Source organism: Arvicola amphibius, chromosome 10 (assembly GCF_903992535.2).
Source record: "Arvicola amphibius chromosome 10, mArvAmp1.2, whole genome shotgun sequence".
In the NCBI taxonomy this organism is placed as follows: domain Eukaryota; kingdom Metazoa; phylum Chordata; class Mammalia; order Rodentia; family Cricetidae; genus Arvicola; species Arvicola amphibius.
The window spans coordinates 44,474,941-44,502,825 of NC_052056.1; the positions used below are offsets into that span (position 1 = coordinate 44,474,941).

The 27,885-nt window shown below is 36.6% G+C and overlaps 1 protein-coding gene across 6 annotated transcripts in view; it reads left to right on the top strand.

Moving 5' to 3' along the window:
• The window catches only part of Zbtb20 (zinc finger and BTB domain containing 20), a 733,810-nt gene that overhangs the window by 337,156 nt on the left and 368,769 nt on the right, over window positions 1–27,885 (top strand). The window contains exon 1 of one of the 6 annotated variants that reach the window (XM_038344640.1): window positions 5,693–5,805. The exons of the other annotated variants lie outside the window; for them this stretch is intronic. The gene's annotated coding sequence lies outside the window, so the exon portion shown is untranslated. Of the gene's footprint in view, window positions 1–5,692; window positions 5,806–27,885 lie in introns of those variants that run through there. 6 annotated transcript variants of the gene reach the window in all.

Here is a 27,885-nt window from a genome sequence, read left to right on the forward strand (position 1 = left end):
ATGAACTAAACACTAATGCATATTCAATATTGTGTGATAAGTGTCTCCTAATAAAACTGAAACAGTGTAGCTCAGAACAAAACTGACGTGTTTGAGGCCTTTAAACCACATACCAACATTTGAAAAAATTAAAAATATTTTGCTCACCGATTGAGAACTATTATATACTAAGTCACATGTTGGCTTTGACTACTAAAAGATGGTCTGTCTTTTGTGTAAAAAAACTATACAACTAGAATAACCTTATGTTATTAGGATATTATTTTATCTAAACTAAGATAATTGTAAATTTATATATAAACTTATCTTGAGATCAGGTGGTACCTTAAGAGTCTACATTGTATTACATCACACTGGTCATATTTTCAAATAGTAGGGCCCTGGCACCACTTAGAAGATGGGAAAACAACAACTCTGCACTCTGTGGAGCCCTTCATTTTCCTCAGTGGGAGACTGTCTCCTAAAACTGAGTTAGAAGAAAAGGAAACATTTAATTGAGGGTGCTTGCTAACAGCTTCGGCGGACCAGTCCATTATCATCACGGTAAGGAGCATGGTGGCAGACAGGCAGATTTGGTACTGGAAAAAAAAACTGAGAGTCCTACATCTTACAGGCAAAAGAAAGGTAGTAAGAAATTTCAGAGCCTGCCCTCACAGTGAGGGACTTCCTCCAACAAAGCCACACCTCCTAAGAATGCCACTCCCTCTAAGATTATGGGGATCAGTTACATTCAAACTACCACAAGCAATCAGCTCAGAAATGGAATGAGCTTTTCTGTTTCATTGGTGGTTTGTTTTCTGGAAGTTTTGTGGAAACTTCCTCATTATTTACTGGACAACAAAGAAACTATTGTATGAATTTTACCTCTACTACTACCTCTTATGTTTTACTTTTAAGCATATACTTATTGGAAATTTCTTTCTGCCATGACCTTTCCTGGGAACTAGAGATGACAGCCAAAATAATAAAATATTGACTTCAAAAGGGTTTATATTATATTGGACTAGAAAGGGATAAAATGACTCAACAAAATGTAAAGGAATATATGTACAGAAAAAAAAATGTGCTTTTTGACATGGCCTTCTCTGTTCCCTATGATTTCCATTGTGTCATAGTGTGGGATTTCTTTTCTTCTCTGATGCATATACAAAATAGTCCCGTGGATTCAGGAGACTTCCATGTGGGAAACATCTGCCTAGGAAGTCTGTGTATTATTTAGGGAGTCAACCAGTTGTTTTCAGTTCTGGGTTCTTAGAATCTGTCCTCGGGTTTTTCATTGAGCTGATTGGTAGGTGCTCAGGACGCATTGTATTTTAAGAGATCAACAGTCTATATTGGAAAACTTAGATACAGTAGAGACTGATGATTAACAATACTATGTGACCTCCATAAGGTCATCCATGGAACAAAGTAAGAAACACAATGCTAGAAAAGATTGGAGAACAGAGCAAATTTTAGCCGCCTAATAATAATACTAAAATGAAAGAAATTCCGCAAGTGAAGTTCTAAGTTTCCCTTTGTTCAACCACTGTCATGTGCCCATAATGAAAATATTTTAAATAATAGGAAAGTATATTGAAGGACAAGAAGTGGAGGGGGGCACTGTTAATTTCCTGCCTAGAGATGCCATTTTTTATTTACTTTTATTGAGCTATACATTTTTCTCTGTTCCCCTCCCTGGCTCTCCCCTCCCCCTTTAACCCTCCTCCAAAGTCCCCATGCTTTCAATTTACTCAGGAGATCTTGTCTTTTTCTACTTCCCATGTGGATTAGATCCATGTATATCTCTCTTAGTGTCCTCATTGTTGTCTAGGTTCTCTAGGATTGTGATTTATAGGCTGGTTTTCTTTGCTTTATGTTTAAAAACCACTTATGAGTAAGTACATGTGATACTTGTCTTTTGAGTTTGGGTTACCTCACTCCAAAATGATGTTTTCTAGCTCCATCCATTTGCCTACAAAATTCAAGATGCCGTGCTGTGTAGTACTCCATTGCGTAAATGTACCACATTTTCCTTATCCATTCTTCATTCGAGGAGTATTTAGGTTTCCAGGTTCTGGCTATGACAAACAATATTGCTATGAACATAGTTGAGCACATGTCCTTGTGGCATGATTGATCATCGAAAGAGCAAATAATCCAATAGAGATGCCATTTTTAACATTCATGGGGTACTTTTTCACTTTCCTCGTTCTCTTTGTATGAATGTTTTGCCTGAGCGTGTGTGTGAGTACCATGTGCATGTGCCTGAAGCCTAGAGACGTCAGAAGAGAGCTCAGATACCTGGAACTGGATTTACTGATGGTTGTCAGTGGCCATGTGGGTAATAGGAAATGATCCCCAGCACTGGGGCCTTTGCAAGAACATTACAAGCTCTTAGCCCAAGCTATCACTCAGACTCACTTCAGGCACTTTTTAAACCATGTATTATGTTCTAAGATTTGGCTAGCTAGTCACACCTTCTCAGAAGGGAGCATTTTAATTGGCAAGTGGTATGAATAACAGCATCTCAGACTTTGACTTGTTAGCTATCTTCAAGTTTGAGCATATAGACCAAGTGGGTCACAAACCCAGTAGTATAGCTCCATCAGCCAAAAGATGTGTTTGTGTGTGTGTGTGTGTGTGTGTGTGTAAAACCCCCAAATCTCAAATGAAAAAATGAACTAATAGTAGTATCATAATTGGTCTGTATTTATGGTCTCTAGTAAAGTTCCTGATGCATCTTGGTACATAAGGTATACTCAGTAAATGGAACCTGCTACTTAGTGTAATAACCACAATAATAATAAGACACAAGCCTTTTAGACAATAATCATAAGCTCGTTAATATATATTAATATGAAACATCCATTAATGTATGAGTATATATGTTATGACATTTAAAATTGCTTTGCCTAATATTTGACACACAGGAAATCTAAGATGTAAATTTGATATATTTACATTCCTTCACAGGAAAAGTGCTATAGTTATTTTAGTTAAAGGAAAACATAATTCAAAATTCCCAGGCCATCTCAATCTTATGAAAATAGTAATAAAAGCAAAAACTATGCAAGATTTTTTTTTGCTGAAATTACTAATTTGGGCTTAATGCAAATAAATAGGCTATATAATGTGATAGAAAATAAAAAGGGAAATACTTGAAAAATTCTTAGGTGAATCCATGATCCAAATAGTATTAATTGGAAACATTTTAAAGATAAAAAGGTATTATTGCTAGCTGCAATAGATACATATGGAAAATGGTTGCAGAGATTCACAACATAAAAATAGTTCATTGCTAAATTCGAAATTCTGTTAATGTCACCAACAGTGGGATGTGAAACACAAATGAATTGTGATGACAGTTGAGTACCAAGCTGCTGGTTTTTTCCCTCTCAGAACTGTCCGTATTTGGCTTTATATTTTCCTCATCCTGATTTAACCCATCAATATTTGTACTTTCTGTAACTAACACCACCTTGGAACGTACACACTAAGGATTTCATTTCTAAACCTTCTTGCTTCCTAGTAATCTTGCTCTAGCTTTGTTACCACTGACTTCTGTTGGTCCCAGAGTATTTTGGCCCCTCATTTTAGAGTCTGGCTTTTGAGCACTTTCTTACTTGGCTCTTTGCAGGCCTCTGTGTTGTGCCTTATTCTTCCATTTCTCTTATCTGCTTAAAGCCTTTCCGCTCTTCATGAGCTGCAGGCTGTTTGTTTAGAGCATATTTCTTCTCACCACGGTTTTAATTTTGGGCACTTACTGTTATCCTAAGAATCTACATTCAATTTTTATTATAGTTTTTAACCTAGTTTTTCTAAAATATCACTCTTCTCCTTTATGACAGGTTCTCTATGATCTTGGGTTTTGGGAGCAAGACTTATTTTCTGAATCAAATAAAATTCCCTTCAAATGCAGCAGCTCCACACTAGCATAAGCTAGCCTGACCTTTGGGAAATGTCATTAAAAGAATCTCTGAAGAGTATTTTTAAATACCCAAATCATTTAGGCTTAATGGCTTTTGTAGCATGGATATCAGACCTACCTAACTCACAGAGCAACAGGCCTAGGAATATTTTTATGTGGCTTTCACTGTGCATGATGTCTAAGCTGACATTTATTGAGTGCCCGCTCTGTTCTAACCATTATAGTCTTAAAGCAATCCTCTGTAATACTTCATGTTCTCTTCACTTAATAGATGAGGAAATTGTAACCTCAACTTTCTAAATGATGGAAGTCAAGGTTCCAGTATGCTAAAGATGCGCTGTGAATTGAGAACAGGGCAGTAAAGTAGAAATTATCAACTTTGATGTCTATTTTTATTCTTTCAATTGAAAGTGAAGTATGTATGTTTTTTAAACTGAACATTTAGTAAAAGCTTAACATTGCAAAGGATCTTCAAAAGGTAAGAAAAATACTGAGCCCAGTTCCCACCCTCCAACACTGTTTCAAAAATAGATTAATATTGATACATTTACAAAACTCAATATGACTTAGTATTTCTACCTTTCTCTTAATCTCATGTCTTCTACTTGTTTTTCTGTTAATACATTCAGTACTTACAGAATATTTGCTTTGTAAGAGTCTTTTAAAGATGGATATATCATCCTATTTACACTCATCTTTTTCATAGATGTAAACATTACAAAGTTATTGAATCATATTCATTTAGAGTGTTAATAAAAATATGGTGAAAATAGCACATATGTATGCTATATCTTGTTCTGCCTCCCCGCCAAACACAAAATTTGTTGACATGAGCAAATATCCAAGTGAAAACAGGACATCATTTTAAGTTTTAACATTTGTGTGTAGTTGTATTCATGCTTGTGAAAAATATAGAAGAGTTAAATATTTTCAATACAGATTCACTATAGATATAATCCAAATCATAATATATTTGTAAACAATGTTTGAGTCTTGTGTTTCTCTGGTAACGTGATTCTGTGAGGAAAATGAAACCAACCACAACAAAACTCTCTTTCTCACAGAATAAAATGAGACTTTCTATCACTGTTTTGAAAAGTGGTTGAACAGTGACTAACCACTCATTTACAAATATTGTTGTGGCCATTTTAAGCTGTCGACTGGACAGAATATGAGAAAAGTCAATAAAATGGTCTGTTGTGGATGAAACTGTAATATACCATTAAACTATAATATATCATTAAAACCAATTCCCTCTCCTTGTTTTTATTATTGCATTCCACTAAGGTGCTGGAAAAAATGAGCCAGCTTCTACTAGAATGAAGTGTCCAGACAAGGAAGTCTGTGAATAATTAAGAGAATAAACTAGAGTAGAAGAGAAAGACAGGCAGAGAGACAGACAGAAGGGAAGGGAATGGAATAATGGAATCAAGTGGAAAAGATTATGCACTGAAATATGTTGAATATTTCAAAATATAAAATTAATGGAAGGGAAGAACTTTTCTTCAAAAGGAAATACTTTCCATCCTTCATCAGCAGTGCAGAATTGATGGCCTGATAATAAAAGGGCTTTTTAGTGAAGTTGCTGGGAAGAACATGGTCATCACAGAAGCTTCACTGGGTGTTCAGTTGCCCTGGGCAATCTGATCAGCATGTCCTTGTTTCTAGAACTAAGTAAACCAAATCAGGATGAACGACACATGGTTTAATAGTTAACTTTCAGAACAAGGGGCAGGGAGATGCTTTTATGCCATCATCCAGCCTTCATTCCAGTCTCATTACTGAAGTCCGCACTGAGCGTATTTACAGCTTTCCCGAGAGCCTAAGCTTGGCTGAATCCTGAAGATGGAAATATAGCTTAATGATCTCCTTGTTCTGGAGTCTTCCTAATGCAGGTGAATCCTTCTGATCAATCATTTTCTACAATCCAGATTATTGCTATAAATGTTATTGTTGTGATTTTTTTTTTAGCATTTTTTTATCATGGGAGGTGCCTTTCCATTTTTCTGTTCTTAAACTATGTAAAAGTCTTGTGACTGCACTGAGTTTTCTCTGAGTCTCTGAGGAAATTAACGTCCTCTCCATGTTGGAAATAATTTGAGATAGTTTGAAAAGAACTTGGATATGCAAGTCCAATCTTGCTTTTTCACAGACCAGACACAGAAAATATCATAGAAACAGGCTTTTATTTGACAAAAGGACAGAACAAATGAAATAAGAAGATTGTATTTCATGGTTTATTCAGTCTATGAGGTTCAGGTGAGTTTGACTCGTGATCTTTTACCTTTTTCTCTGCTTTCCTGGAATCCAAAGTAGACACTTCTTGTAGACTTGATAGACTTTCCTACTATTAGCATCTCTTTCATCTGTCAAAAGGAAGCTGCAACCATAGACTAGGTCTTACCATACTTAATGAACAGGTGTTTAGGTTTTCTGCACAAATATTCCAAATAAGAGAATGGGGGCAGCCTCTTGTTAAATACCAAATTCATGGAAGTTATCGAAGAGTCTGATATGGTTTGATATTAAAGAATAATAACTAAACTAAGTAATAACAATAACAACAGTTAACAAAGCCATGTTTCTTAATCTCCTTTTTCAATTGTATTTTTAAAAAAACTATAAATATCCTCCAGCAAACAGACTGAGCACATACCTATATTTTTGGTATGTGATCATATATTTTTATTGTAGTTCCTGCCACACATTGACATCTCCGATGTTTAAGAATCATCATGTTTGTGTGTGTGTGTGTGTGTGTGTGTGTGTGTGTGTGTGTGTGTGGCTATTCTATTAGTGTTACCATTTTTTTCATTCTCTGCTTTTATATTGATCTTTATGAATACTAAGTGACTCCTTTTCTAGCCTCCTTGTATACACTTGGACATATGGGTGTTGTCTGTATAGTGTCTTTGAAAGGGAGAAAGCAGCAAGAATAAGTTTTGAACAATATTTTACGAGTATTATTGAAAAATTAGCTTCTGTATATTCTATATACATACACAGCAGCTGCATAAAATGCAAATTCTATTCATATCTACTCCCTTCTGCATTTATTACAGTGACTACTTCTGTTACAGCTAAGCACTTTATGCGATCCCTCTTACTATTATTTGCCACCTGATCATTCCAAAGTACTTTTGACAATCAGAGAATTTCATTAACAATCCATTCTCTTGCTTTTTGTTTTTCGGCACCTTTGCATGTAAAAGTATTCAACATCTTAGTAGCTATCTCAGATAAATTACAGAAAAGTGTTGAGTACTTTAGACAGGAGGGGGATGGCAGGGGGGAACCATCCCAAAGCATTTCCTATCATTCAATTTGTGTTTTAGATGATTCAGATAGTGCTATAGAAGTCTATATAGTCAAGAAAAACTCAATCCTTCATAACTACTTTTGTTTATTATATTCTCCACCATTGTAGGAATCAGAAGTGTTACATGAGGAACATATATAATGCCCACACTTTACATGTAATACTACCTTCTCAAAGCAGGATTCCTATTGACCTAAATGCCCTTAGCTCAGAACTATAGGTGCCAATCTGTTTTTTAAAAGCTAGTGCTATTTTTTTAACTAAAAAGGATTAAAACTTATTTATTAAAAGGTTCATTGTCTTTCTAGTGGAGGGTGCGTGGTCGGTACCTTAACAGTTTGATTGAATTAAAATCAAGTTCACGCTGGGGTTTCTTTTGCATCTCTACTCCTTGCTTTCTCTTTGACTCCAGGCTAATTGCATAACCTCTGGCTGACTTGTGCCTCGTCTACACATTCAAAGTAAAAATCAGAAATGAGGCTGTTATCCAACTATTGTAGGCTCAAACATTATTTCTCTAAATATTTCTGAGAGAGAATTTGAGATTCCTGATACAAACCAAACCAAACAAACAACCAGTTTTATGAGCATTCTCCTGTAGTCTTAGACAACAGTCCTATTGGAGAGTATCCAATATGATCATACTCAGATGAAGATCATTGAAATAATTAGACTACAGATAATGCTTGCTCCCCCCATCCACCAAGCTTCTGATTCTGACTCAAGAATATAAACTTACCCGTTTTATTTCTAGCAAGTCCTTAGTGTAATGCTGAACAAATGACGCTTCCTCATGCATTGCCCTAAGGGAAATGCAGTTCCAGTACTAAAAATCTACATAAAAACTCAGTCTCTTCATGTCATGGCAGTAAAGTGTTGGAGTATAGACACAAACCTAGACCTTTCAACTTCGAATCTTACTGTCTTCCCAGGACAACCGGTTTCCCTTCTTTGACTCAGTGTTTTCAAAGGCTATTGTCTGCCTTGAAATACTACATGAAACAGCACTGTAAAGCACAGACATTGGATCTTCCCCTCCATCTTGTTAAGTTGTTCTTGTTAAGTTTGTGAAAGAGTCCATTTTAGTTATTAACTTTGGCCCAAGAGTGTTTTAAGGGTAGACTTGAACTCCTACTTGGATAATGAGAACAATAAAGAAATGAGTCATCTTCGTCTTCACTCCTTTGTCAATATGTAGAAACGTACAAGCAGGTTTATTTACCAATTCAACTGTGACAATGTTTCATTTCAAAGTTCTAAGACATTTTCTTTCTTTACATAAACATGACAGCAGAGAGTGGCAGGGTGGATGGGGGAAGGCAAGGGAAAGCTACAGCAAAGAGACTGAGGATATGGGTTCTAGACTACCTCACTCCTCAGGAAACATCTGAGCTTCAGGAAAGCTTGTACTGCATACCAGGGTGCTTCCCTAATTGACTGGGTATTATGGTGATGCAGGAAGGCCTCATTTCATGTCTGGATTGTTGTACAAGAAATTCAGATTTAATTCTTCTGGACTACCACTTGATTGTTTATAACATTTAAAATATTTGGTAATTATAATATGTAATTTGAGTAAGGAATTACTCTTATAAAGTGTGAAAGCTTAGGTTTTAAAACCAGACAGATAGGAGTTCATATCTTGACCACTCAGCAATTTTAAACAAGTTATTTCATGTCAGCTTTTGCTTTCTCGTTTGTAAAATTCAAACAGTAATATTCTTGTAAACTGTTTCAAAATTAAGTGAAGTGATAAATTTAAAAATTCGGTATCATGGTGATTGTCTTATGATATGAATCTATCACATTAGCTGGAGCTAAGCATCTCACTTTCTTTATATGTAAAGTAGTGGGAAATCACTTTTTGAAATGAAGAACAAATATCTTAAAACTCTGTATGCACTGGCTGGTGGTGGCAGCACACCCCCCAAAATCCCTCGTTATGGGTACATGAATGCTATTTTGTCCACAGTATCGTCTATAGCTTCATTTTCTCCTTACTCCTGATGTAGAAATACTAGTTACTCTGATTTCTTTGTAACCATGGTACTTGAAAGAAGTTACTTGAAAGAGGATGGATTTATTTTATCTTGCAGTACTATCTGGTTCATTCCATTATGGTGGAGAAGACATGGGAACGCACCCAATTGAGGGGAACTAAAAGCGTGTGATAAAGGCTTTTTCACATCATGATAGAGCAGGAAGCATAAAGAGGCCAGAAGCAGAGGTAGGCATAGGCTCCAAAGGCTACCATAGGCCACCAGTAATGTACTGCAAACAATAGGCCCAACCTCTTCAAGTTTCTACAGTCTTCTAATATCAAGCGAACTGGTATGGTACACGTCTTCACAACGTGAGCCTATGACAGACCTTGAAACTCAAATTATAACAATTCTGTAATTATTAGGTGAAATCTTTAACAGGTTTAGGCTTTTCTGTGGTATTTTGCCAAGTATGGCTACTTCCAACTAAGACTGGATACTGGAAAATAATATAAATTCACTAAAATTCTCATAAAGATAATTGAAATATTGTAGACCATTGAAATACAGTCTTAAATAAGTAGAAGGCAGAGTTTTGAAGGTGTGTCTAAATAAATGCTAGCATGCCCCTGGAGTTGCTGGTCAGCCATCACCCACTTGCTGTATAAACTTAATCATTTGTAGCTTTCATCTCAGAGCATAAATGATGCCTTTAACCTGCTAGTTGAACATGATTCTAACTTAAATCCTTTTCAAATTCCCTGAGTTTTTACTGTAAGTCCTAAATAATCATGAAAAAGTATTTATATATGTGAGTAGGTTAAAATTATGGTCATCGTGACTGAAAAACACTATTTGCTTAGTTCTACCTATGTTTGCTAGGGTAACTGTCAATCATTTTACCTAATAACTTTAAAAATTAGATCATTTTTGAAAAAACCATCCCATGTGTCTCTTGAAGTAAGATGTTTTTGGATGGACTGAAGGGAATCATTTGACTGTCCAATAAAAGTGCAGATGGTACCATTTTCCTTGACTCATCCCACAGTGCATATGAATCAAGTCACATGCCTAAATTTTGGGATTTTTGTAGCACCCTGTCACTATGTTTGGGGGCATATAAAATACTATTTGTCTGGCTTTTAAGTTTGTGGATCTTACACAGTGCCTGGCATGGAGATAGGAAGGACTTTTTTTTTCCATTAAACTTTTACTCTGTTTTGAAAGGAAAAGTTGAAACAGAGTCCCTACTGAGATTTTAACATGTTCCATGGTGGTAACCATAGGAAATAGGGAAACAGGAAATTTCTGGACATAAGGAAGCCAAGGAGTCCTTCTCAGCCTGTCCTCACCTCTCAGATACCAGTTGGGCTCTATAAAAGTATTTTTATCTAGATGCATACTTAATGATTTATATTTCTATAGTCTTATGCAGACAGTAGAAAGAATATTACTGCTGATAACCAAAATGCTTGTTTTCAGAACAAAACTCAGTTCTTACATTCTGGAGGAACTGATGGAAACATTCATCCAGATTCTAATAAGGTCAAATCGTGGGAGTTTGCATTTGAAAAAGTCCATTTAGCGAAGTTAGAAGAATTCTCAAAGGATGTCATAATAAAAAATGTATATAAAGTACAGCTATGAATAAAATACTTTTGGGAGGGCACAAACATGGACATAGCATGATGACACTGTTAAATTTAGGACAGATACATGCCACAAACACAAATATTCATATATTTATCTCTATCACGTCTCATTCTTTGACCCAAGCTCCACATGGCAAAACTGAACTCTACTCAGCTTCCCTATTTGAAAGTACTGTATCACTTAAATCAGTGTGTTTATCAAACACAGTGGTGTTCTTCCCTAAAAGTGGAAAGACACATTTCAATGACTGTTTATAAAGTGTCTATACATTTATTTGTGTGTGTTTCCTACCTATAGGGAACATGTTTTAAATTCACTGTCACTTAAACTCTGTTAAAGGTCTGCCATCTCAAGAACATTATACCTGGTCAACTAGTTTCTATTTTCTTTCATCATGCTGTAGGTATTATGAAAGCTATCCTAAAGATACCACTTTCTATTCTTGTTACATTTAACTGTTGAAATATAGAATCCAAGTAGTGGTCATAGCTGCTAGCTGTGCTCAGATATGTGGCTTTTCTTATATCTAGAGTAGCACCAAACTTTTAAGGGCTTTGTACAGTCCCGTAATAGTAAATTAAAAACAAACAAACAAACAAAACAGCCTCTACCCAGATCAAAAATACTGCTTCTGATAACTCGCACTAACACCACTATTCTCATTCTTAGCTAAACCACCCAGATTTTATAATCTTAGATTGCCACATTATATAGTTAGCTTCTTCCATAGAACATTTTTGAAAGATGAATACTGTGTATACATAACCATGATAAATCACCTAGCTACAGAGCTTGTACAGTGAATGTGTGCCCAAAGGCAGGGAGGGGGAGGTTTGCTCAAGAAACTGGTGGGAAAGCACAATGATGCAGCAGCATGCTTGCGTTGTGACTCACACTGACAGCCGATGAGCTGTCACTCAGTGATGTCACTAGATCTTAACATTACCTTCTAGATGCCTTCTAGATCTTAACATTACCTTCTAGATGCCTTCTAGATCTTAACATTACCTAAATAATTAAAGCAAAAACAGTTTTCAAATGTTTGCAACTATATAAAAATTTCAATCTGTAAAGAATAGGTTTCTCACGAGAAACATATTTATATTATAGGGCAATTTTCTTTTTGTTAAGCTCTTTTTTTCCAAATGCTGGAATCTAATTTAGCCGAGTCAAAGGCTCTGGTTGAAGGGGCCAGTAATGGTTCACTGTGGTAGTTAAACTAATAAAAGAAACGAAGACACAAGAATCTTAGAGAAGTATATAATTTAATGGCATATGCTGTGTTCCCTGAATTCTCTAATGTTTGACATGGGATGAGCTGAAAGGATTTTTCAGACAATGGCAAACCCTGGTGAGCTAGACGAGTTTTTCTGTAAAAGTGTAGTTCTCCAACTTCATTGTACCTCGGACACTGGTGTACATTGGAAGGACATGTCCCTGCAGATTCTCGTTTGATGGTAGTTCCTAGGTGGGCCTGTGGGTCCTCGTTAGGACCAGCTCCCCTAGTGATTTTCTAGCTGATATTCTGGAAACCATCTCTGAATTTTCTGGCAGTCGATCAGCGCTCTTGCATTCGGGATATGTGGTGACTGTTTATGGGCAGAATTGAAGAGATTACTTAATGTTCTATTCTGTAAAGCCCCACAGACAGAACATTTTATTTTTTTCAGTCACATATCTTCAGAATTTTTTCTGTTTGTGCCTACGAAATTTGCATGTTTTGGCTTAGGAAGGAATACAAATAGACCAGCTTGGTCAGAATTTTTACTTAATTGGCATTATAGGATCTATCAGAATAGGAAATCTTTACATATTTTTATGCATATGCCCAGATATCTTCACAAAACTAAAATAGATTTTTAAAAAATAAAATGGTTGTATTTAATGTATTTACACAGCTTTGTCAAGCAACAGCAATGACATCTAATCTGACCTCTCACAAATATTCAGGCTTATGAGGATAAATAAGAAACACCCCCATTACTAAGAAAATATTATTTCATGAAAGACAATCTCTCTCTATTCCACATATTCAATTCCCTTGTCATTTTACATTATAAATAAATAACAAACCAATTTGGCACATGCCCACCGATTAAAAATAAAAGTTGTCAGAATGAGAGGGGAAAGACAAAAATATGAATTATTAATTATAATATTAAGCAGCACAAAAAGCCTAACATAAAATGATACCACCTAGAAGAAATTATATCAAAATAAAAATGAGACAGTGGTTTAATACTCATCATAAAATTGCATTGTTGTAATTTTAGGTATTTACATATCTAGTACTCATATCAAATTTGATTAAAAGATATTTTCATTATTGTAGAGAAAATTTACTTGTAGAATAGTTATCATAAATGAAAGTATTATTTTAAAATCATATCCTGACTAAATTATCTTACTGACCTAGTAGCTATATTCACTGTAACGTCACATTGCTGCATATTATTTTTCAAATGTTCAACATTTTGGAAAACAAAGAATGCCTAATTAACAGAAAGCATGATTAAAAGAAAGCTTTTCTGGATGTTGCTTAGAAGTTTACACCATTCATTATGGACTGGGAATTAATATTTTCCATACATTAATTTGAAACAAATATATATTGAATACTGGTTAATAACATAATACAGACTTTAATCAGCAGACACTGATGGACAACAAGAAGTGCCAATATTGAGGAAGGCTGGAAGTATTCTTCTGTGTCTTAAGAAGCACTTTGGCTGTGATGCATGTGTGTGAGTGGGAGTATGTGATAGCACACACATATGAAGGGTGATATGAGTCATGAGAAACTTAGCCTTTGCATTTTGGTACTTTAAATGTTTATTTTTGATTATGTTTCTTTTGTTTCACAAACTACCTTAAAATTACATTTGAAAACTAAAAGCAGTTACCAAATAATTTGCCCACATTACCACATATAGAATAATCTCACAAAAGTTAATATAGATGAGCACTTTGTTCCCATGAATAACAATCCTGGTTCTGTTTAGTAGTGTTTTTAATATTGTAGGAAAAACCTCCTTGACTTGTGATAAGTTTGCTTGTTCCATTTCATTTGGTTTTGTTCTATCTTGATAGTTTATTCTTTGAAGCGTGATGTTACATTACAATCTCCATGTCCTTGCCAATTTCTTTGTTTTTAATTTTAAGTGAATCTAGTACTCACTGAAGAGTCAGATCCATATCCAAGCAAAGGACAAAAAGTCCTCTTTTTTTTCATTTTTACAGTAAACCAACAATTTTGTTTTTGTTGCCTCTATGACTTTTTTTTTCGAGCAGCTAAATGCTTACAGTCCTATTTTAGAAAAAAATTTTTTGTCACATAATACATTGGCACTATCTGTCAACATGGGTTCTTTTTTGGGGGGGAGGGTTCTAATATTAATTTACATTCCCTATGAGTTTCTAGCATTGACTCTTAGAAAGCATTATGCTTGGGACAGGACAGTTGGCTCTGTGGTTAACAGAACTTTTTGCTCTTGCAGAGGATCCAAGTTTGATTCCCAGCATTTATTTACATGGTAGCCCACAGGCAAATGAACTTCAGTCCTAGGTTCCTGATCTTTCCGTCTTCCTTAGGCACCAAGGGTGGCACATGGTGCACATATACACATGCATGTAAACCACACATCTAAAAGGAAAACATAGAAAACCTCACCTCACTGTTATTACTCTAAGCATTTGCCTGGCCCCTCATCCACAGTGGTATAGCCACAAATTGTCCCCACGATGTAGATCATGCACTAAAGAAGTCTTATAAAGCAAAAGTTTAATTTCCATTACACTCTCAGCTCCAGTGCCTCTGTGATCAGAGGACATCAGTCCTTTCAGTGTTACTTTCTTGTCCAGATTGTTATGCAGAACTGACTTTTCTGTCTCCTGTAGTCTTCAGTGCGTCAGAGTGTTTATTAAGCTTGGTCTTCTTTTGTTAATCGTGTAAGTTTCATGGCCTTCCATTTTTCTTAGTTTATTCCTATAGGATTCACTGATTTTCACTGTGAATAGCATGTCACAGCTGCTGTCATCAAGTGCTCTCCTCTGCTGTGATTTTTCCTTTTTCAAACAGGGTCTCCCATAGTCAAGGCTGACCCCAAATTGTTGTGTAACTGAAGGTAACCTTAAACTCCCACTATCCCAGCCTCTGCACCTCTGTCTCGGGGATTGGTCATGCGCCACTGCACCTGGAGTTGATGTGCTTTATTTTAGGAATTCTTTGTTTGCTCAGTTTTGGTAAATGTTAGTCCCAATAATTGTTCTTCTTTTAATTTTAGTTATTAAATTGCTGAGTAAAGTGAAAGTAGCATAAGCAGTGCCAGAAAACTAAGTGCAGGATGAGCGGGTGACTTCTCGCAGCTCTGATGAATGAGGCAGAGATGAAGAGATTGTAGTTAAAGAACATTATAGAATCAAAGAAAAAACACTTTAACAAGCATCATCACAGAATAGAGGAACATATTATCTATAAATGATTATTAAAATCTAATCATAAAAAATAACCCAAAGAAAGCAACTGGCATATAGATGTGTAAATGTGGAAATGCTTACCTTTGATGTTTATTGCAAGTTTTTCATCTGCAAGGTAACAATTAAGAAACATGCATTCCTTACCTCAATTATCTTTACTCCAAATTCATGAGAATAGGTATTTGTTACTTTATTAATCCTGGGATTGTGAAATAGTTTGAAAGATCATTTATTAGAATACATTTAGGACTTAGTATTAGTTATTTTGCTTTCCTGATTCTTTATTATTTAGAGACAGTTTTAGACATTTTTAGACAATTTAGAGACACAGCAATAGTGGATGTATTATCTTGAAGTCTTCAGTTTATTTAAGTTACTTTTCAAACTTAGGTTCCTTAAGAGCAAAAACCTCTTTGTTTGCTTTCTCCATCACCATATGACCATAAGAATTGCTGCAAAGTGTTTCTTCGGGTCCTTTAACTACTATCTGTGTGTGCTAAAGAATTTGGAGGAGTTTAGTTCTAGGTACTGGTGTCATTTCGTCTCCTCCACAGTTCTACCTCCACTTACCACTGTGTGTTGCAGATAGCAAAAGCAACCCGGTGAATGGTGAATACCAAATCTTTGTGTTTCACACTAGACGTATACAGTTCACAATCCAGAGGCTCTTCTTGATTATGCTTTTGAAAACTCCCCTAATGCAGGAAGGAGAGGTCTAAGAGTGACAAAAGAGGAATAAGGGAGCTAAGTGCTGCAGTGGAAGAAGAGAACAAACCACTTTCATGAGCAAAACAAGGTACTTCTGGCACCATCAGTCCCTTCCTCAGAAAGCATTCAAGTACAATAATAGTGACCAGGAATCAGAGCTGCAAATGAAATGTCAAGCACCCCCAAAATGAATCTGGCCTGACGCTATATCATATCACCATAAGAAAGAACTAGGAAGATTTTCAACCCTCTATTGACTTTTGTGTCCATGTAGATTTAACCATAAGGAAACCAACTCTTGGGAAATCCAGACCTTATTGAGCTCTATGTGATGAGCCAGTGAGGTAATGGGAGTAAATACACTGTACTACGAATGTACACAACCTGACTAAGTCTGTATTTATAAATGGGTAACATTTCCTAGCAACTTATTTGGAAAAATCATTTTTATAATATATGTGTTTACACAAAACCAATAAAATGTCTTGTGTGTGTTGGAACATTTTGCTTTTATGTCTGGTAGACCATTTACTTTACCTCCTCTTCAGTGTCTGTTGGAACATTTATTTTATATTCTCCATTTCATTCCTGTTGGAGCATTTATGTATGATTTGTTTGTTACTTTTATCTGTTGATCTTGCCCTCCCCATATGCTCATGTCTGACTGGCCTAGTTTCCCACATTCAGTATGTGATCTCTAGCCCTTCTTAAATATTAATTAGTGTAATTGAATTCCCTCCAGTATTTCTAACCCCAGGCACCTGAATCTCAGTGTTTTTATTAGAACTGATTTGCGCATTTAAAGCCCAACCTGCTTCCCCATCCCCCATTGCCCAAACAACTTTTCTTGATTAGGTAAAGGTCGGGGTACATGTTTGCCTCAGAGAAAGTCTGCATGGAAAATAAAAGCATTATATATTACACCTTTTTCAGCTAAAGGCTGAAAAATACAAAGCTGTTTTGGATCTTTGGCAAAGGAAATCATCCAGAGTAAATAGGAAAAGGCTGTAGCTCTCTTTAAGTACACTAACGGGGTTTAAGAACTGCCCTTAGACAGAGCCATGTGTGGAGAGATGACATCTGTTTAAAGTCCCCTCTACTGTTCCTGTACCCTGGTCTCTCTCTGATATTTAGGGTGCTTTGGTAGTTTCTCAGAAGTGACACTTTCCTGGGAAAGTAGCAGGGAAACAGAAGAGATTGTGAAATGTGGGATAGAGTACCCCTGAGGAGTGGGAAAATTCGTCAGTAAGATGCAGTTATTGCCTGCCCTATCTCAGGACATAGGTTGAAAACAAACAGCTGGAGATAGGAAACTGTCTCATTTGTAGTAAGTTTGCAAACTCAGTTTGGGAGAACAGTTTGGTGTTAGTGTGGAGCAAAAGTCTGGAGTGGATCACTAAAGCAAGGAAATGGAAAGGTGTGTTGTGTGCCCCTAAAATAAGTGCTTGCTAGAAAGTAGAAGGGCTTCAGTGAAAGTTCATTCACAATGTGTGACACGGTCTCTCCTGAGCTTGCAGAAGACAGTAGCAACTCCAGTAACTAGAGACAGATTAGCAACTCCCTAAATGAAAAGGCCATGTTTGTAGACTTTTAAATTTTATTGTAAGTATATTATTGTTTTGCCTGTGTGTATGTTATGCACCATTTGTGGGTTTTCAGAGGTCAGAAGAAGGCATCAGATACACTAGAACTGGAGTTACAGATAGTTATGATCTGCTATGTGGGTGCTGGGAACCAAACCTGGGTCCTCTGTAAGAGCAGTGAGGGATCTTATCCACTTAGCCATCTCGCTAGCCCCAGTCATTTAATTTTATTTTTTAATTATCAAATTTGTTGATAATTTCTTGCATGCGTATAGTGCATTATGATTGTTGTCACCCTTCCCCACACCGCTCCTCATTCCTCACTCCCATTTAACCACCCCTTCCGATACTATGAATTGCTTTCAAGTCATTTTGTTTTGTTTTGTGACTCAGCCCAGTTTAACCAGGACCATTTGTGTACCCGTGGCTATCCACTGGAGCCGAGTGGGCTCCATTAGTGGGTCCTTAATTGAAAACAGTGTCTGCTTTTCACCCAGAATCTGTCAATAGCCAGTCCTCAAGAGGGAGGGTAGCCCTTTGAAGCCTTCCCTGCTCCTTGGTTGACTGCTGGCAGGTCTAGTCTGCTGCAGGCAGTGACAGCTACGATGAGGTCATTAGTGCACTGATTGTGTCGTGACTAGAAGACAGCATTTCATGATTCGCCACATCGTTCAGCTCTTTCATTCTTTCCACTCGCTGTTGGGATGTCCCTACCTCTTAGAAGGACTAGACAAAAAGTCCTGTTCAGGGATCAGAACTCAGCTTTCATCTGTTCTCTACACCGTGCTCAGCCGTGGGTTTCTGTACTCACTGCACAGGGAGGCTTCTCTGATTAAGGCTGAGGATAGCCTTTGTCTATGGATATGGACATACAAATTTAGAAGTTAGCTTGATGCCATAGTATTTGTCTAAACAGTAGCCCAAGACTTCCTTAGCTATGGAATTTTTGATGGGAGCATTGGGTACAAACAACTTACTTATTGTTAACAGAAAGATCGTTCTTACAGAATCATACAAGGGTGTAATAGGATTTATCTTGGCCCCTGAGGTGTTGGATTTTGATGTTGTTGTAATTGTTGTTGTTTGGTGGTTTAGGTGATTATATGTTCACCATGTTTGCAGCCGATTGGACTCCACATGCAAAGAAAAGTTGAATAAAGTAACTAGGTTCCCAAAGTGTATTGAAAAAATACAGTGAGCCATATCTAACCATATAATATTTAAAGTAAATAATAGAGGATTCTGTGTTTGCATTTTAAGTCTACTCGTCAATAATATGAGGCAAAGATGTCTTAACTCTGCACAAGAAATCTAAACAAACTGAAACATCTTTAGAAGTGAGTGACCAGGAGATTGGAAGAATGAATTGAATCATCTGAGGAATAGTTAAGGGAGTTAGAATTGTTTGAAAATCTGAAAGGCAGGAACAAAGCTATCTTCATATATGTGAAGGGCAACTGGAAGTTGTCTACAAGGTAATTTAGGTTGCTTTCTGTTATTCCAACAAGAACATGAGAAGTGATAAAACCTTCAAAAATACAAAATTCCATTCAATATCAAAACTAGTACAGTAACACCCTTCTATGTTCAAAGGTTGAAAACAGAAAAGAGCAGGAAATAAATTAGATTACAGGATAGATCTAGTTCAACCTCCAAAAATGGCATTTCCTGACTCTTTGTTTAGGGACATTTCTTGAACCGCTCATAATCAGTCAAAAACATTTTAAGCAGTCACTTTAATGTGACTTTAAGAATTTCCCACTGTACACAAAGTGGAGAGAATTTTAGTGTTGTTAGTCAATTAGAGCTGTCAAAAGAGACCACCACAGACTAGAAGTTTAGACAGGAGAAATTTATTCCTCAGTTTCAGTGACTAGAAACCTAAGGGGTCAACAAGTTTGGTTTTTTCTGGGGACTCACTCCTTGCCTTGCAGATAACCATCTGCTTGCTGTGTCCTAAATGACCTTTTGCTGATATGACTGTGGGGATATCTGTGTCTTCTTCTCTTTAAAAAGACAATTCCCAGCCGGGCGGTGGTGGCGCACACCTTTAATCCCAGCACTCGGGAGGCAGAGGCAGGCGGATCTCTGTGAGTTTGAGACCAGCCTGGTCTACAAGAGCTAGCTCCAGGACAGGCTCTAAAAGCTGCAGAGAAACCCTGTCTCAAAAAACCAAAAAAAAAAAAAAAAAAAAAAAAAAAAAGACAATTTCCTGTTGTATTAGGGAACAACCTTATGGCATTGTTTAATCTAAGATACTCTTTCAAAGGTCCAGTCTCCATAGAGAGTGACATTAGGGCTTAGAACTTCAACATCGTGGTTGTAGAAACAGATAGTTAATAACAGGATGAGATAACCTGAAATCATAATTCCCTAAGTCCAAGGTAGTTCAAGCAATTAATTTAGTACTTGTACAGTTGTTATTTCATTGTTTAATATTAATGACTCTGCTGATTCTGGTAATTTGTCAATAAAAATAAATCCAACTTGTTTAATAGTGGCACACTCTTACAATCCCACTGCTTGAGAAGTAGAGGCAGGAGAATAGATCAAGATCAGACTTAACTACATTGTAAGTTTAAAGTAAGGCTGGTAAACATAACACCATTTTAAAAAATACCAAAAGTAAAATTCAGAAGCCTCTATAAACCAACTCTAAAATTGTTCATTGCCCTAAAATCTCATCATAGCATGATGCTTATCCAGGATATAGAGCAATCTTCTTTCAATAAATGTTTCTTTTAATATCCAAAAATTCAATTTTAATTTACAAATATTTACACTTTGATACACCTCCCTTGACTTCTGCTGCCCAGTTTACCAATGTGGCTTCTGGTAAAACCTCTGTCTCATGTGGAGGACCTTGTTTTCCCATTTTTAAATGCCCTAAGACAGAAATTGTGTTGTAAAAAAATCAGTAAGGATAACATAACTCTCAAAGTAAACAAAAAAAAAAAAAACAAAACACTGCATCACAGATCACAAATAAATGCATCTAAAGAGTAAAACTAAAAAGTGGTGTTAGTTTATCAATGAGATTTTAAAGTCTGAATTTATAGCTTTGAGACTGTTCAGAAGAGTATAAAGATTTGACTTTGTCCATAGATGTCCTGTTTATGCTTGTTTTACTATTTATATATCTCTACTAACATAAACACCAGTAGCTTAAAGTTAAGACTTGGTCAGAATTTAACACTTTAGGTTGGCTATTCTCTTGGTTCATTTTTCTTGCCAATAGTGCTATGCTGTGAACATGGTTAGATTAACTTGTGTCTGAATATTTGGAGTGACTTTTCAAAGTTAGGAATGGAAATCAGGGAAATGACACATCCTCTCCCTTGAATGAGCCTCCTTGTGCAGTCTAAGTAACATTGGAAAGAAATGCATCTTCACAAGGAAGAACCCAGGAAAGCTGCAAGTGACAGCACAGCTGGTAGAATGCTAGCCTAGCACACAGGAGGACCTGCGCCATAGCACCGCAAAACCAGGCAAAACCCCAGAATACTGCAATTCAGTCAGCTGCCTCTGGGGAACCATTCCTGCAACTTCATGCTTTCAGTGAGAATTGAGTCTGTAGTGTGCTGGGAAGTGTATAGTAGCACCTAGAATTGGGGCATCTACACTCAAACCAAGCTTGTTGCCCTCAGCAATCTCCATATTACTGTAGGAGATTCCATGTAGCATAGAGCTCTATGGGTGCTTCTTGTTCGAGGTACTTTGCTTGACACAAAATACATATTTAGGAAAGATTAATTTCTTTACATTTTTCACCAGTTCTTAATTCTGGCCTCCTCTGGTGGGAATAATGTTAATATTATTAATATTATATAATATTAAGAAACCTACAGGATTCTTGGAACAATCCAATAATATGATGTGAGACTATAAACAGAAACACTTTATAAATACTATTTTTTCTGCTAATGAATGGATGGGGGCTTAGCTAGAAATGGAATTGTGACTAGCCAGGATTTTACATTCATGCTGCTTCCTAAGAGATGTTACAGACCTCATCTTGTTTTCTTTTAAACTACCTGATTTTCAGAATGAAGTGTTTAGCAACAGGTATCAAAAATTATGTCTATTTTCTGTGGAGGATAAGAAAGAAAATTCGTTGCAGTCCCCCATCCCACAATTACTGCTACTGCATTCTCTTTCCTTTAAATACAGAAAGATTATTACCTCTTTGTGTCCATAGGCCTCTGGGACCATGGTGGGTACTGTCATTATTTCTATTGTATTGTGATAATTATTGTTATTAGTATTAATTATACTTTGTAATTATATAGCATATTTTAAAGATGGATAAATGGCTAGGAAATAAGCTTGTTGTTATTGAAATATTATTATGGTTTAGACATTTCTATATCTATCTTAGACTGTTTTTACTAACAAAACTTTTATATGAATCATCAGTTACAACTTTATTAAATCCTACCTTTGAAAATAAAGTACTAACCTGAAAAATACTGCATTTTTATACAAAACTCTTTATTTTTAATTTCTGCCCTTTAAAATGGTTTTTACAGTATGGTTGCTATATAGTAAAATTTCTCTTGAAGAACATTTTAAAGCAGAAGGTGGGGGTGATTAAACAGTGACCCACACCTAAGAGGAAAGGCCTTAGTCCTTCTAACTGCTGATTGCCTGTTGAAAATAAGGGCGAAGCAAGGTAAAGTGAGACTTGTGATTTTTAAGGCTAGTATCATAGTGTTGTCTAGCACTAACTGATAGAGGCTCTTTTGAATAGAAACTCCATTGTCTTTGGTCTCATGATACTGTTATTTTCGATTCTTAGCTAGCATTAGAAGTAGTTCCCAGATTGGTTGGCCCAGATTTATTCTCAGCATGGGTCTCCTTGTTGCCACAGTTTGGCACCTGTGCCAATAAAAAAGGAAGGTCAATGTAAGAAGTTTGTCCCCAATAATCTCCATGGAAGTTCTTCTCTGACTTACTTAGTAAAACTTCAGAGGAGGTGAAAGAGCTACTGCTATTTGTTCATTTACTACTTTGGGGGAATTTTCCAGGTTTGGGAGTGATCTTACCACCTTCTCCACCTGACTCTCCTTAGGAAAAAAATACCATCTTTTCCTCTGCTGAAGCAGTGGGTGTCAAGAGTTATTAGTGGCATTAGCATGGCCAAGGAATGCCTTAGAAATGAAGAGCCCCTGATCTCACCCTGTTCTACAGGATGGAAATTGTATGTTGCATGTACAGTGTGTATTGAACAATCTACCTGAGTGATTCAGATATTCACTACAATCTGAGAACCAATGTTCCAAAGAGATGTTGAATTCCACTAAGAAAATGTTTTGTCAAAAGATATACCAAAGATATACAACTCATTTTTCAAAACTGGCTATTATACTCTAAGCTCATCTTATAGCTTTATCCTGAAGTGTTCAGTAGCTTCCTAAACTCTTCTAAATTCTAAAATGATCCTTGTGCTGTTCTGTAACCAAATGCTGTTCACTCTGGATTATCCAACTCAGATCCTCCTTGCAAAATACTCACCAACTGTGCGACTATTCTCTTAGTTTTGTCTTCCTAAATCTCTTAATGCCTGTGCAGTTCATTTCAGGCTTATCTTGGAATATTGTATATATGCTGCAAAAATTCTGTTTTGATGATCATTGGTTGTATTTCCAAATCACCAGAGTTTCCTTAAAAAATTAATATGACCGCATTTCTGACACCTTCAGTAGCTAACCCTAGCTCACATGGTGTACTGAAAAGATTCTCCTTCTGACAGACCCTTGACCATTAGGATACTTGCCGTCTAGTAGTCATAAGTGTTCTCATGAGGATGTCTGGTTTGCCCCCAGCAAAATCATGTGTTCAATGACCATCAGAGAGCACCCTTTACTTGTGTAATCATTTTTTAGATTATTTTAAATTTTTAAAATGTTCCTCCCTCCTGCTTTCCCTCTCTCCCTCCCCCACAAGTGTGTGTGTGTGTGTGTGTGTGTGTGTGTGTGTGTGAGAGAGAGAGAGAGAGAGAGAGAGAGAGAGAGAGAGAGAGATTCTTTGTGGTTTGTGCACATGACTGCAGCAACCGTGGAGGCTGGCAGAGGGCATCAGATCCTCTGAAGCTGAAGATATAGCTGGTTGTGTTACCTGATGTGAGTGCTGGGAACAAAACTTGGAACCTCTGCAGAAGTAGTGTATGTTTTTAGCCTTTGAGACATCACTCCAGTACCCCTCCCTACATGTTGCACCATATACAAGAACTTTGAAAATACAGAATTAATGGTTATTTTTAGCATGATATTATATTGTAATGTCTAAGCACATTTCTAAACTTTTTCCATCCCTTTTTTTTAGGAAAGTCTTGGAATTGGAAATGTTTAAATTTCTCATTAGATTCAAAACCGTCTCTAGCCGGGCGGTGGTGGCGCACGCCTTTAATCCCAGCACTCGGGAGGCAGAGGCAGGTGGATCTCTGAGTTCGAGGCCAGCCTGGTCTACAAGAGCTAGTTCCAGGACAGGCTCTAGAAACTACAGGGAAACCCTGTCAAGAAAAACCAAAAAAAAAAAAACCATCTCTATTTAAATTTAAAAATATTCACTGTAACAAACTAATTTATCAGTTGCATTTAAAATGTCCAATTTTCAATTATACATTGATTTTATTATTAGTTACCATTAATGCATTTTTAAAATACTTTGTTCTCATTGCCTTTAAAAGAAGAAATAAATGATTTTGTTTATTTAAAGAACTTACTGATTTTCAGAACGCTATTCTATATTCTTATAAAAGTTAAAAGAATGAGTTGGTAATGACTCCAACCCATGCTTGTCTACTCACATGTACCTAAAGGATAATTATTCAAGAACTGTGTTTATGTGAAGAAAACTGAATTTTTTAATGTGATGAGCATAATGATACTCTGAAAATATTATATTTGCACATGACTTTCATGTAACTAAATTCTGTACCTAGAATGCACAGGCTCCTCTGGATCAGGTCACACACCATAGTTACTTTAAAAATAAATATCCGATACAATACTGAAAGTCCTCCCAATCCTGTCAGGATCAACCAGATTGTTACAGAAGTGTGTATTCCTAGATTCTACACTACAAACTGAATCAGCACTCTGGGACTGGAGCCCAGCAATTTGCATTTCTAAATGATCACTTCCAGGTGACGCCTATGCTCAGTAAAATTTGAAAGCCATGTCTATTTGGATTCATTCTCTACTTGCCTGGTGAATGAAATCTTGCAGAAAATGGATCTGTGAGTTTTAAACTGTTTGTTTTAGGCAGGAAGTCTAGGTGACAACCTTCAGCAATTACTGTGTTTGCCTTTAACAGGCTGTTATTGCATTCTGACATTTTTTGTGTACTGGGCACTTTTATCTAAATTAATATAAAACCCCAGTAGTTCTGTGAGATGCATATTCTTGATCCCCATATTGAAAGGATGTTCATTGAGGCTTAGAGAAGTAAATATCTGAAGACAGCCCAACAAGTTAATTGAATTCATTTTGACTCTAGAATATGTTCTTAAAATCTGAAACAGGGCTTAGAATATCAAAGCCAAATCTTTTCAATCATCCCTTTCGCTTTCTAAAGACTCCTGCATTGAGGGCTTAAAATAGATGACGGCTAATTTCAAGTTTATGTCCAGACTCGGAAATTCTGTGTCAGGCAACACAGTCATCATAGATGATACAGTTGTAAGTGATGTTACCAAGTGATTGTCTCAATCAGTAAACATCACCTTCAAGGTTATAACCTTGAACAATGGAAGAAAAGGCACTATACATCTGGCTGTTTCATCATCTACCTCCTTCTCTACTGCCCTTTGGAGACTGGAATATGTATTTTCCTATGTAAAGGCTAGTAGAATGAGCTTTTTATTTTCTAATTAAGAGATTTTCCACAACAACATCAGGCCTCATTTCCCTTAACAATGGCTTGTTTTGATAAATCTTTTGCAAATGCAGCTGGTATACTGTCTAGCTGACTCAACGCTTCTTAACTCTGGCTACACTCACATCACCTACTGACTTGAAGAATATACAGATTTTTGTTTCTTAAGTCTACAGATTCTGAATCTTTTGTTCTAGAATGGGGACTAGGTGGCCCATTGTTTATAAAGCCTCATCATTGCATCTGTGAGAATCGCAGGATTGACAATCATTGATCCAATACATTACTCTATAAAAATCCAGAGTTAGCAAATGCATCAAAGGAATAAGTATAGGAAGGAAAGCTTCTCTGGAAGTCCTACAATAAGCTCTTTGAAGCAAAAGTCGATCCTTTGATCAAAAAGAAAGGCTATTGTTTAAGCCAGGCATGTTCAGATTGAGTCTGGAATGATGAAAAAACAAAAGAGAACAAAAAAAAAAAAAGATGTCATTAGGACGTGATAAGTGGAACTATGGCGCATCATTTTTAAAATGCCATGCAGGCAGATCATTAGTAGCACACGCTACTAATCCCAGCACTCAGGAGGCAGAGGCAGGCACATCTCTGAGTTCAAGGCCATCCTAGTCTACAAAGTAAATCCAGGACAGCCAGAGCTACACAGAGAAATCCTGTCTTGAAAAACCAAAAATAGACGATATATAAATAAATAAAATAAAATATAATGACATTTGAAAAGACCTGCTCTCTTGAACAAGCATTCTGTAATAGAAAATGAAACCATAGAAATCGCAACATGTTTGAGCCTATTTGTACTTCCTTTAGAAAAAGTAAAATAAAAGTGAAGGGCATAACCTTGTAAATGTATCTCGATCTGATGTTATTTTTGCAAGTTAGACAGATATGGGGCCACCAGTCAGACAGATTAGGAGCTAGCTATCATGCCGGAGCCCACTCTTCAAATCCTAGCACTAATCGGAATGATAAAGAGCCACCTTTAGATTAATCCTGCGCTGGACTCTAGACGAAAGAAGCTGCAGTTTAATTACTGGATGAAATTCACTTTGTCTGATCTGCCTGTCTTTGCTGTAATGTCATAATATAATCAGCATCACCCCTATTTGAAACACGGAGCTGTGAAGTCCAAGGACCTGTGTGATTGGAAGAAATAAAATGATGCTCAGACAACAACCAGCCACGGTGCAGTAATTACTCAAATCTTGTTTTCATCTGTATGTCATTTTACCATTGGCTTGTCATGACAGCAACTGAGAAAAGGATGGAAGAAAACCTGATTGAAAAGGAGGGTGACCCACCCGTTGGAATCAGACAAGGTGTGGGAGGAAAGAGCCTTGCTGTATAAAATCTTAAGGCTAATTAAACTTGCTTTTTTTCTTTAATATATGTCCCACTGGCTGCTCAGAGTCCAAGCTAAACCATTCAGCTAATGTCTCCCTGCAATTAAAATCTCCTTTTTAGCTGGAACTGTAGTTTCTGGGTTTCTGAAAATAATTTATTTTTTCTTTTAAAACTGGCAGTTTTGGCAGACCCCCCCCCCCCCCAACACACACACTTAGGTTTCCGTGTAGGTTTTGCAAATTTTTAAAGAAACAGAAGAGAGTTATAGTTTGTCTTCACTCAGATAACAACAGTCTTTGGGCTTTAGTTTCTAGGTTTGTATGGACCCACTGCTATTACATAGTACCATTCAACCTACACACACACACACACACACACACACACACACACACACACCTGAGTCATTTCCCCATATAACACAAATGCTTAAAGTAACTAGCTCTGTGTTATATAGTTGGAATTATAATTAAGTCATGATTTAAACAAAAATTCATTTGACTCTTCAACACTGCTCCCCTTCATTCTCACTTTTGACTACAAAATCCATTTGTTATACCAGTCCACATATTATTTTTAGTAGGCTCTATATGCTAAGAAGTGTACTTTCCTTCAAATGTACACTGGTGCAACCAGAAAAGAAGAATCTGTTGTACCTTTTGAAGAACTTTGAGATTTTCAGGTTTCAGTTGTTTTTGTAACTTCCATTGTAAAGAAATACTTCAACTCCAAAAACAATTGAACTATTGAAAGCAAATGTTCAAAATGAAGTAAAGACAATCTTTTACTTCCAACCAAATTCTAACATCAGGAATCCCAAGGATCCCTGGGCCTAATGACTCATATGAACAGGCGTTGAAGTCTGTGGAATCTAGGTACCTCCCCCATCACCAATACTAATACCCTCACACACCTATGACTGGAACAAGCGGCACTCATAGGTTAAGAGAGTGGGCTGTAGAGGCAGATGGCCTGTGTTTAACTCCTAATAATATAAGACATTGCTTAATTCTCATCTATAAA